At 38.3% G+C, this 12,450-nt stretch overlaps 1 long non-coding RNA gene across 2 annotated transcripts in view; it reads left to right on the top strand.

Moving 5' to 3' along the window:
- Nucleotides 1-558: 558 nt before the first annotated feature.
- LOC121815643 overlaps nt 559-12,450 on the top strand; it is a 28,876-nt gene continuing 16,984 nt past the window's right edge. Inside the window, exons 1-2 of one of the 2 annotated variants that reach the window (XR_006055227.1) lie at nt 559-1,345; nt 8,495-8,595. This is a non-coding gene — a long non-coding RNA (uncharacterized LOC121815643). The remainder of the gene's footprint in view (nt 1,346-8,494; nt 8,596-12,450) is intronic. The other variant, XR_006055228.1, reaches the window with a different exon arrangement.

Below are 12,450 nucleotides of genomic sequence, written 5' to 3'. Positions count from 1 at the left end.
ACTCTTTGTGTGTGAGTGAGTTGTTAAGTTGTTGTGGCTTGCCTTTTATTTCTGCTTGTTATTGTAGAACTCCATTTTTGGTCGGCTCTTCTCAGCTCATTTGCAAACTTTGATCAACTTTTGACCCGTTTCAGTCCGTGCTGTTTGACTTTTCTGAACCACATCACATTTTCAGCAGTGGTTTTAGTTGCCTTAAACTGTGAAAGAAGTAGGCTCATGTTCTCTCAAGTCAGGGGGACTGTTTACTTATAAAAGCTCTTTTTCTTCTTTCTTTTTTCAGTCTTAATTTATTGTTAGAGTTATCCACATTTTGTTGGCTCACGAAGAGCCATGTTGACAATAATATCGACAGGAACACAACTGAGGAATTCAGTTTGTGACTAAATGAACTACAGAGGCTGTCTTCTGTTTGTGCAACAACTCCGCTGCAATCAAAATGACAAGCCCAGGGGTTAAACAGCATTCAGTTAATGAGCATTTAAATCTGATCTGCAGCTAATGAAGATTACTGTCGAGTGAGTTCATTTTTTGTGTCCTGCAGCCTGGCGTTGCTTCCAATGATGGCTTGGAGTTGAGTAATAAGACAATAATGAAAATAATGACGTCCTGTGGCTCGCTCGCATCGTTTTTTTCTAATCCCTATGATGCAGTCAAATAGAGTTGGTCACAGTACTTGAGGATCTACAAAGGAGGGTGGCATAAATAGAGTTAAGCTTTTTTAAGTGCCAGGCAATTTCAAATGCAACTTTCCAAGATGGAGAAAGATGTAAGAAAGGGGGAGCAGAAGAGGAAGAAGATGAGAGCTAGGTACAGTACTTCCAGCTGCTGACAATAATCTTTTTTATACAACTGATACTTGTTTTGGGTTGCTGAGATATTGTTGAAGCACCGTCTGCTTTGATAGCAGCCTTCAGCTCTTTTTATTTTTGGTTCAGGTGTTTTTCATCAATCCAGAAGATTCTCCGTGGCTCTCGGGAGATGACTGGCCAATCAAGCAGTGTGAGAAGATGGTCAGCGAACGATTTGGTATTAGTTTTGGCACTCAGAGTAGAGTGTGTCAACAGATGGAAGCATGAAGTGCTCTGAAGTCTCCATGCAGATGGCAGTGTTGACTTTGGACTTGACAAAGCAGAGCAGACCAACCACCACCAACAGCAACAGATGAAACCTTAAATCATCACAGATACCAAAACGTCACACTGGACTTCAGAAACCTTGGATTGAGCCTCTTCCTACAGAATCCAGGACTTTGATTTCCAAATGAAACGAAGAATTTACTTTAATCTGAAAAGAGTATTTTAAACCACTGACTGATGCTCCACTTCTTTTTCTTTCTGTAGCCCAGGTAAGACGCATCTGATGTAACTCTACTTGTTTCTGATTCAGAATGGCTTCATATAAGTGACAGTTGTAGCTTTTTTTTGGAAGACTTCTTGATGCACCGGCAGCAGCTTCAGTCCACTCCTTGCAAAACTCTCCCAAGTTCTTGAATTAACTTTTCATGACAATCCTCCCAAGTCATCCCTACTGCTTTAGCATCTTTTTTTTTTTAATTTACCATGCTTCTTCCTTCCATGTTGATGATCATCTTCTTCATGCTCTTCTTTTCACTTTTCCATCACGCCACCAACCCTTCATACCACATAGCTTCCCCTCTGAGCCTGGCTCTGCAGGAGTTTTCTTCCTCTTAAAAAGGAGTTTTTCCTTCCCACTGTTGCCAACTGCTTGCTGAAAGGGGATCGTGTGATTCTTTTCTGCAAAAAACTTTAGGGTCTGTACCTTGCAGTACTGTTATTATCATTTCCTAATCACAATAACAGTCAATGCGCTATATAAATAAACCTAAATTTGAACTGTTGATCTGAACTGAATTGAATTTAGACAACTTCCCACTGTCCATGGTTACATATACTGCACTGGACCAAAAAGACTGCATTTACACTCTTTGAATAGTACTACTAGCACTAGTACTCAAACTCAAAATGAAATATTCTAATAATGTTTCAATTTTTTTTTGATTTTCATGAGCATTAAAACAAAATGAATTACCCAGAAAAATTGCATTCTCATTATACTGAAATCATTTGAGATGCTCTAGTATAAGACTGGGACTGTGGTTTCATGGTGAGAGTTCTCGGTTGACCTGTGAGAAAGCTTAAAGTTGGCCATTGTAACAGTCTCGGCACCAACAATAACCTGGGACAAAATTCTGAGAGAAAGAATCAAACCCAGAAAAAATAAATTGGGGGGCTTCCAGCCAAGAAAAAAATGTTTGCATGATTAGCACAACTGTCATAGTCGATAAAAAACAGATTTGGGGTCTTTTATACAGTCACTGGTTTTATCATTATACAGTATACATAAAGTTTATTTAATAAACAAAATGATTAGATCCATGTCACAGTATCACATGCAGTAAACACAATCTCAGTCTTTTGGGACCTTCAGCACGAGGGGCCAGATAACCAACCATCTTCCAATCTTCAGAGCAAGTATTTTGGTACATAATCTTAACAAAACAAGTATGTTTGGCAAAGTCGGTCTTTCATTTTCACTTTCTCTTTAATGTTAAAGTTAATCTTCTCAGATTTCCATCCATTCATTGCCTTCCAGCTACATTATCTGGTTTACATAATTACTATTAACAGAGGAGTGCATGACTTGGCTGCAGATGTGCCTTTCTATGAAGCCTGTTTAGCTGTTCAGCTTATGACAAACAGTGACCTTGGAGAAAATAGTTATAGTTAGCCTGGAGGTTGGGGTGTCTTGAGGTCTTTTTTAACAGATGTGATGCCATCTATAACCAGACAAGAGTATTAATGAATCCAGATTTTCAAATAGGTGAATATATGTTGGCTGAACATGATTTGTTTCTAAGAGTCTTTTCGAAATATCTAAAAATCTCCATTTTGCTGGGGAGAGATGGTGGGTGTCAGTTTCAGAGATCACATAGTTCTTTCTCTCCCACCGGACCTCCATGGTAAAAAAAAAAAAGATGCCTATAGCTGCAGTTGGTTTAAAATCTCTCATTGTGGGACACATTTTCTAAAGCCTAGAAAACAAAGTCAAAATGAAAAGGAACGGCTTATTTCTCTCGCAGACTGCAGACAGTACACTGAAAGGTTATTTTGCTCAGTGACGCCAAATAAATTACAGCCAACACCAGCGTAAATCAAAGCTCACACTAATTCGAAAAGGAGAAACACACCCCCACAAACCGCTGCACTCTCCTCCAAGATCGTACTTAGTGTAGCTGTGATCTTTGTGGAGACATTCAGTGTAAGTATTATATTCCACTTCAGGCTGGTGATAAGTGTTTTTCCACTCGACTCCACTTCTCAAAATGATCCACAATCCATTTCCTCTGGTCACCTGCACCTGGTCACACTTCCTTTCTTTCTGCCACTTTATTTTTATCCTTTGGTCTGTGTCTGTATCTGTCGATAGCTTTACCAGCGATTTTCTTTCTTGCATCGAGTTATGTTATTTCCCAGCTCTGCATGACTCCTCGGGTCCCATCTGTGGACACTCAGCATGGAAGAAAATTAAACAGATGGTGGGGCAGACAGGGGGACTTAACATTATGTGTGTGTGTGTGTGTGTGTGAGTGAGAATGTAATCTGGACTGCAGTTTCTGCAGTCTCTCTATGTGGTTAGTTGACAGTAATAATTCTAGGAGCTCCATATAACCTAAAGTTCTGAGTAATTAGAGATGACACAATGGTTTCTGTCAAAAAGGAATTCTGTTGTTCCACTAATTTTTATTTATCTCTCCTGTGTTTACCTCCCACATCCAGCATGAGTGTTGGCTGTAAGACTCTTTTAGCAGCAGACGTGTAAAGTAAAATTTGCACGTTCATAATATTTTGACCCACCTATTGTTGATGCAGCCATCCATACCGACAATGAATAATTTCCATTTTGTGTGTGAATAAACAGATCGAACCAATCAGACCACTGCATTTGCCAAGAAGTGTCCTCGTAGTTCACTGAATATACAATTACATGGAAATGGTAAAGTAATATTTTTTTTTACCTCAGGCACACAGCTAGACACCACCATGATACATAATACATTAGGTTATGTTCTTTGCTGCAGCAGCCAGCTGTGTGTTCTTGTGCAAAGTTAATAACTGCAACGTTACCCGTGCAATGTGTGTGCACAGCTTTTGGAGATTTATCAGATGTTAAAGTTATGTCACCTTAAAAGTTTTGAAAGTTTGCTCAATTTTGCATCCTGCTCTGTCCCTTTAAAATACTGTTTCACTGCTACAGCTGAGCTCCAGTTAGTGAACTTAGCACCGAGATGATTTATTGCTACAGTTGCAGAGCTGGGCCAAAATGTTTACACTTCACTCTCTCTCTCTCTGTGCTTTTCTTTAGTTTCTGTGTCACTCGCAAATTTGATTTCCGTTCCGTTCAGATGCTTCAATGCAGAAAAAATATGAAAAAAAAAAAAAAAATTTGTCAAACCTGCCAAACTTTCATGTGTAATTCTCGGGCGTTGGAAAAAAAAATGGATTTGTGTATTCATTGTGGGAAATATGTCAGTATTTTTTTAGTGCTTATTTAAGGTTCTATTTAAAATCTATTTAAGATAGGCTTTAAAATGGTTTCTAGTCATCATTTGTAAATCCAAATCAATCAAATCAAACAGCAATCTGCTCGCTGCAGAAATGTCTCGTTTCTGTCAGTCTGGATATGTGTCTATGGGATTACAGTTTCCTCTCTATATGACAGGTTTTTACCTCAAACAATGGAGAACAATGTTTTGTAACTGTCTCCAAAACCTATACTGACACAAAGGTTCGATATACAGTCTATGTTAACTTTGAATATGAATGTGGATCTATATGTTAACATATTTATTCATCATCTAATGATATCTGGGAAGCAAACTTGTCTGTAGCCCATTAAGACACAATTTTTAATGACAATATAAGGGTCCCCAGAGCTAGAGATAAATAACTAAACATGGACAGCCAAGAGAAGTATCAGGGAGTGAAGGACCAACTGATATAGATGGACAAACTGGTGATGGCTGACCAGCTGCACATAGTAGTGATGGCCAAGCAGAGAAAGGTCCCTGAGTCTGACAAAAGCCACAGACTGAGCAGCTGCTATACCATCGCCTCATGTTGCATACAAATGACATCACGGGACTTTTGAGTAATAACCCAACACACATTACTCACCATAACTCAAAAATGAGTCACGCTGAGCCAATCAGAGTAGATATTAATGAAAAAGGACTAAATGTGATTGTGTTGCCTTGAATGAGTTCAATTCAATTCAGTTTTGTTTATATACATTAATCCAACAGTTCAAGGCACTTTACATTGTAAGGTAAAGACCCTACAGTAATACAGGTAACAGAGAAAATCCAAACAATCATATGACCCCCTATGAGCAAATGCTTTGGTGACAGTGGGAAGGAAAAACTCCCTCTACCAGAAACCTGCAGCGGAACCAGGCTCAGGGAGGGACAGCCATCTGACACATCCAGTTGGGGGTGAGGGAAAGAAGATGGCAAAGACCCACTGTGGAACAGAACCAGAGATTAATAATAAGTACTGATTAAATGCAGAGGGGTGTATAAACACATGAGTGAGTGAAAAAAGTAAGTGAAGAAGAAACAACCTGCAGCCTAGAACTACTGCAGTGTAACTAGGGAAGAATTCAGGGTCCTATAACTCTAGGGTTTATCAAAAAGGAAAGCTTTAAGCCTAATCTTAAAAATTGAGACTTTATCTGTCTCCCAAATCAAAGCTGGAAGCTGTTTCCACAGAAGATGGGTCTGGAAACCAAAAGGCTCTACCTCCCATTCTTTTTAATATGCTACAAACCACAAGTAAGCCTGCAGTCTGAGAACAAAGTGCTCTAATAGGGTGATACGGTACTATGGCATCATTAAGATAAGATGGGGCCTGATTATTCAAGACCGTGTATGTGATGAGAAGGATTTTAAATTCCAAGTCACATGCAGTGGCTTGTTTCTTTCCCATGCTCTACATTGAAGTTCACTTTTGTATTGGAAAACTTTAATATGTCTTGTATCAAACTAATCAGAGATATTGCCAAACTTTTCTGCTTGCAACGCCCCCTCATTCACCTCCTCCTCCATATCTTCTTCTTTCCACCCTAATATCTCCCTCACTCTTTCAATCCAATTTTCTCCTCTTCCTCCATTCTGTCATCCCTTGTCCTCCTCACTGTCCGCCCCCACTCCCTCACATCATTTAGGTCTTTTCATCTCTCGGTCATGCTGTCTATTTGATTGGAGCTTGCCTTTATGGAATTTCATTCTTTAGCTTTGGGGTCATTTTCTATCTGTCTATCCTCCTACTATATTCCTCATTTCCCATCTTTTTTTGAACAGTTTTCCTCACTTCTTTATCATCTTTCAATCACATTTCCTTCCTTTTTTATATTTTTCTGTGCCCAGTCTTCCCTCTCCCTTTAGTTGAGCTGTTCCCTCAGCTCATTTATTGAACTTTAGCCTATGTTCCTCTGATAATTCATATTCTTCCTCTCCTTTCCATAGTGCATAGTATTATGTCACCATTACATTAATCATTTCCATAAGTTTACTGAATAATACTAGCTTAGAAAGTTTACTTCTGAAACCATCAATCATTAAGAATCTGGACATGAAAATTTTATTTTTCTTTGCTACCATTAGCTAATATTTCCCTTTCACAAACATTACACCTATATAAACTAAAGTCATCATATTCTATAAATGACCAACACTGATAAAATCTAGATATATTTGGAAATCTTGTGCCTAGGCTTTGCAACACATTTGTATGGAGGCATGTTTCTAGGTGACTCACAACTGCCCACGTTTGACTTTTGAGTTTGAGGCCTTGTTCTGTGGTAAAACGTGCAACCCATCACCTCTCTGTTCCAGTGCTACATATTTCATAAGGTCTCTCTCTTAAGGTCCCATCACAGCTTTTGATAGAATCCTAGCAATGCTGAAGTCTGGAGTTTGGTCTTAGTCACTAAAACACCTTCATTCGTTTCTTTTTCAGCCATTCTGTTGTAGACTACCCTGTTTCATGACTCAGTTTCAGCCACACATTTGCTCTAGAATACTGTGGTATACAGAGGAGTTCACAGTTGACTCACTGACTGCAGGGTCCTCAGGTCCTGTGACTATAAAACAAACCTGAATCATCACACCTCCACCACCATGTTTGACAGTTAGTATGAGGTGTTTGTGCTGATATGCTGTGGTTTTCATCAAATGTGAAACTGTGCATTGTGGGCAAGCATCACCACCTTGTTCCTAAGCCATGCTGTCAACTAAGCCACGCTGTCATGATCGTTTTCTCCTGTTTTCTCTTGACAATCCTCGTCACTGATGATAAATTGGAAACATTGGCTGATCAACTCAGTTCTAACACAAACCCTCTGATTAGATTCTTTGTTTCGAGGCTGGGTCTCCACTCCAATGATAATCGTGCTTATCATTCCAGCCCTGTTTCTCTGTTTTGTAGCACCATGTCTGAGGCTGATACAGTTGGTTCAGTGTACACCAGACTCAGAGTGGAAACTTTTGAGATTCTGCTGCTCCTCTGTGCCAAACTGACCTTACTGAATGGAAGGCTTCAAACTTTAGTTTCTAATTGCTCTCGGGCGACTCCAGCAGTGCATTCTTGTACCCATACACTATGGCCAAAATCCATATCGGAGTACTCAAAAAATAATACATTACATACTATTTGGTCATTTTTGAAAGGTTCATTATTTATAAAATATTTTCACTAAATGTCTCATCACACTGCCCGTTTAATTAGATTTGTTATTTAAATGCTTGTAAGTTGTCCTTGAATATTTTGCAATAAAATGTATTATTATTATTATTATAATTATTATTATTATTATTATTGAACAATGATTTAACACTAAAACTTTTCTGTAATGTGAAAAAGACCATTTTTCATAGTCCTCTGAAAAACTAAGGGCATCCCATAATTCAGTCAGTTGTAAAAACCACTTTTTGCAGCAGTATTAATTTTTTGTATGGATTTCTGAGTCTCTCACATCGTTGTTGAGGAATTTTGGCCCAGTTCAGCCTTGCAGGTATTTATTTATGCACAGCTCTCTTAAGGTACAGCCTTTTCTCACAGGCGAGGCCAAACCGGACAACTAGACTCAAATGCAGATCACACACGGAGGCACTTGTGAGCGTCATTTACAGAACTTTATTTACAAGCCCAAGATAATAACGAAGGTGATTCGACTGTAAACTGTGAACTATGACAAATAACACGAGACTCTAACAACATTAGCAAACACAAGTGATACTAAACTATGTGAAAAACTAGATTTACAAAAAGGCACTTGGGGACTGTGACAAGGGGATAGGAACAGGAAACACAATCAGGACGCTCTGAACACTAGAATGAGAGAAGACAAGGTTTAGTGGCTGGGTCTGTGAAGTCCTGGTGAGTATGAACCATAAACAGATTTTATCTTACTTTAGCAGGTGGAGCAATGGCAAGAGAGGGATAAGTGGTCCGAGTGAGGCAGTGTGGGCTACAGGAAGAGGGGATCAGTCGAGTACTGTGACAGGAGGACAGACAGGTGAGTGAATCCAAAAGGTGCTGTGATGCAAAGAGCTGCCGAGTACAAACCAGTGTCCGGATAAAAGAGTGTATTGGGAAGTGACAGGATGGCTGAGGGTAGGAAAACACAAGGTGAATTAATATTACTATAAACAAGACTCTTTCTGTGAAACACTATGACGGTCAGCACTAATTGCTATTAGCTGATGACTTGGCAAAGAGTAGTGTTGCGTGCTGGTCTAAGTACTGGCAGCTCAATTACCAGCAGGTGTGGAGACATGCAGAAATGTAGCGACTCCGCCCAGCGGTGGAAACCGTGACTCTGTGAAAAACCCCAGCATTCACTCTGAGCATGACTCTTTTGATAGAATCGTAGCAGGGCTGCAGTCTGGAGTTTGGTCTTAGTCACTAAAACTCAGTTCTAACACAAACCCCCTGTTAGATTCTTTGTTTCGAGGCTGGGTCTCCACTCCAATGATAATCGTGCTTATCATTCCAGCCCTGTTTCTCTGTTTTGTAGCACCATGTCTGAGGCTGATACAGTTGGTTCAGTGTACACCAGACTCAGAGTGGAAACTTTTGAGATTCTGCTGCTCCTCTGTGCCAAGCTGACCTTACTAAATGGAAGGCTTCATATTGTCTTATTTTGTCTCCATGTGCCATACTTGTTCAATCACATTGCTGCAACAAACCTTGTAAAGGTCCAGAACTTAACCCAATTAAAATTTTGTGAAGAATGCTAATGGATGCCCACAATGAACTGAAGCAACGGTGGAAAGAAGATGGGCCAAAATTCATCCATAATGATGTGGAAAAACTGATAAAGTCATACAGGAAATAATTACTTCACATTGTTACTTGTACAGGTGAGTCTACAAGCAGCTGAATCATGGGGTGTAGTTTTTCACAGGACTCCTCTTATAAAACTTTATTTTTCACATGAAAGCTAAAAACACTGAAGCTGTAAAACTGTCAACATTTTTCTGTAAAAAAAAAAAAAGTAAAGAAAAATCCTAAATGAAATTAGTGACGGCCAACAGCACGAAAGACTGTGGGCACCCCAGCTTGAAACTGACAGACACATGTGAGCTCATTTATGTATACAAACATACTGCATCCCATCACAGCAACTTACTTCAAAGTCATAATGTTAAGGCTAAAACATGTCATAATAGCTTTAGGATGATTAGGATGATTCATGCCAGGGACCCCACATGTTTCCCAGAAATACCAACGTCTTTTTTCCATTACATAACTGGTTAGACACCAACTTTACAACTGGATGGAATTACAGCATTATGTGCCCTGCTGATTATTATGGTCACATGTTAAAAACCCTACATACTCCAGTGTTCAAATGTTCAACTTATAGCATTCAATGTATATATAATAAAATGTATAATTTCATTGTACATTCTTGGACAATGGCAATAAAGTATTTTATTATTATTATTTATAATTATTATTATTTGAAGCATAAATAATTACAGTGTTGTTTAAAAAGTACAATTCTAGTATTTTACTTGTTCGTTATTTAGCTCATATGTGTGTGTCTGCACTGCACCTGTGCGGTTTATCAATCCAGCTTGCGTTAGCTGATAAATCAATACTCCACACTTTAATCTACAGACGGTAACTTTTGTCTTAAAAAACAAAACAAAACATGGAGACAGCCAATATGGTAATGTTGGTACTTAGTTGGCTGTAGTTATATCCTAAACACTTTTTGTCGATACTTAATGTTAGCATATTCTATGAACTTGGAATTTTGCTTGGTGTCTAAGGTGTCTAGTTTAGAAATTATTACAGTTTCTCATCAAACGTAATACTGAGTTGGTCATTTTTTTAAAGCTAGGCTTGTCCTGGTCCTGACATCTCCATTGCAGCTTTTGCGTCTCTGTCTCTCTTACCTCCTCTTGCTCACCCTGAATGAGGACCACAGCAGTGAGTCTTCTGCACACCTGTTTCTCATCTTCTCAGTTCACTGCAAAGCTTAAGTATCAGCCTCCGCTTCCTTTGTAAGTACAGTTACTTTCATTGTAAGTAACTATACTGGACTGATTGGACTTTTTCATTATTCATCCTGCCACATTATTTTTCATTTGACTTTAATTCTATTTCTCTTATTGTCCTATACTTTTACAATAACCTAAATATTTCTAACAAATCTACAGAAATCTGTAATTTTATTCAATTTCATTTCATTTGGTCCCTCGTTAATGGCGACATATATTTTACATTCTTGCTAGCCATCAAGCTAGTGACTTGTAATGTTAGAACCACCTCATAAACTGATTTTTGTATGATTGTTCTGACCATGGGTAGCAGCTCTAGGATATCTTCCCACTGAAATTAATGTCATATAATGTTAGTTAAACAAGATGCATTGGTAGCAGACCAGTTGTTATTACATTAGCTACATTACTTTTAGCTTTTTTATTAGCGTGACAACATTATATGAATCTCAACAACAAAAGGTGAAGAGAATAAAACTGGAATATTGTGCCTTTCTTTAAAGATGATTTTGACCCTATGCCATATTACAAAGTCATAAAACTAAAGAAAAAAGAAGAAAAGCATGCAGCCAGAGAGGGCAGGATTTTAACTCTATTAAAAATGTTCATTTCTCGTCGTTTTGCCTTAGCTACCAGTCTTTTATTTTTGTGTTTTTGCTCCCTTTCGTGTTTCCTGATTGATTTCCGCACAAGTGTTCTCCTCCCAGACTACCCTTCTCTTCCTGTCTAAACACACAAAGCCTTAAGATGTTCAAACCATTGAGAAAGAAGCTAAGGGCAACAATGGAGAGATCAACTGAATAACAGCCTTATACCCCATAACAATAATTAAAACCAAGCTTTATGACAAGTTTGGTTTAAAATTACAGTAATTATTCAACACTTTATTTCCTTTGCTTTTTCATTGCTCAATATTTTGTATTCATTGAGACATGAGAGTGAAGTAAATGAGTTCCAAGAAAGCTGTATTACCATTTACTTTGTTGTATTCCATTAATTTAACAGAACTGCTCGTGTGTGGGACCGATCTTAAACAATGCTTTGATTATTATTATTATTATTATTATTATTATTATTATCATTTTAATGGATAAGGCAGAAAATTATTTGATGGATAAGGTTTTAGAGCTTTGAGTTTTGGAGACAGTTTTTAAATTTGGCAATACAGAAGAAGTGAAAAATGCAGCTGTCTTTATCCACTAGTTTCCATGGAAATATTGGTCAGTTTGTTTTCAGAGAGAGTGCATGTCATTATTAGTAAATGGATCACAGCTCGGTAATTGTGAATTGTGAAATCTGTTATCCACATAAATCCACAGACACTGGCTTTCTCCTTGCTCTCCACTTTCTAAGTAAAACACACTTCAGATGCAGTAGATTCTGAATCATTTCTGGCAATAACCCAAACATGAACAGAGGTGGAAGGAACAGACAAGCTCATGTGAAGCTATGATTGAATAACAACATGATGCTCAGTGTTGAAAACCATATATGACCTGTTGTTTTTCCACTCTTTTTTTCTTTCATATTTTCCTGTTACGGTGGTCCATTACAATGGATCATCATGGTCAAACTGCACACTAATCACTAAAGCTGTGTAGATACACACACTGGAAGTGATTTGCAGAGACTAGAGTGACCAGAGACCATAGAAAGATATTTGACAATTTCAAGCACTGTGGGCAAAAAAACTGCTGCTGACCAAAAGTGGGCGGGACCCAAAGTAAACTGTGTGACCAAGAAGGTCTTATTCTGATTGATATAACACCTTCCAATACCACTATCATTGATAGTGTCTTGTGTGCTTTTGCAGACTTTTTCAATTTCATTTTGTTTGTGTATATATATATATATATATA

This window comes from Haplochromis burtoni, unplaced genomic scaffold, assembly GCF_018398535.1.
Source record: "Haplochromis burtoni strain Fernald_Lab_line unplaced genomic scaffold, NCSU_Asbu1 Contig_258, whole genome shotgun sequence".
Lineage (NCBI taxonomy): Eukaryota > Metazoa > Chordata > Actinopteri > Cichliformes > Cichlidae > Haplochromis > Haplochromis burtoni.
This window is presented reverse-complemented; position numbering and strand designations above follow the sequence as displayed.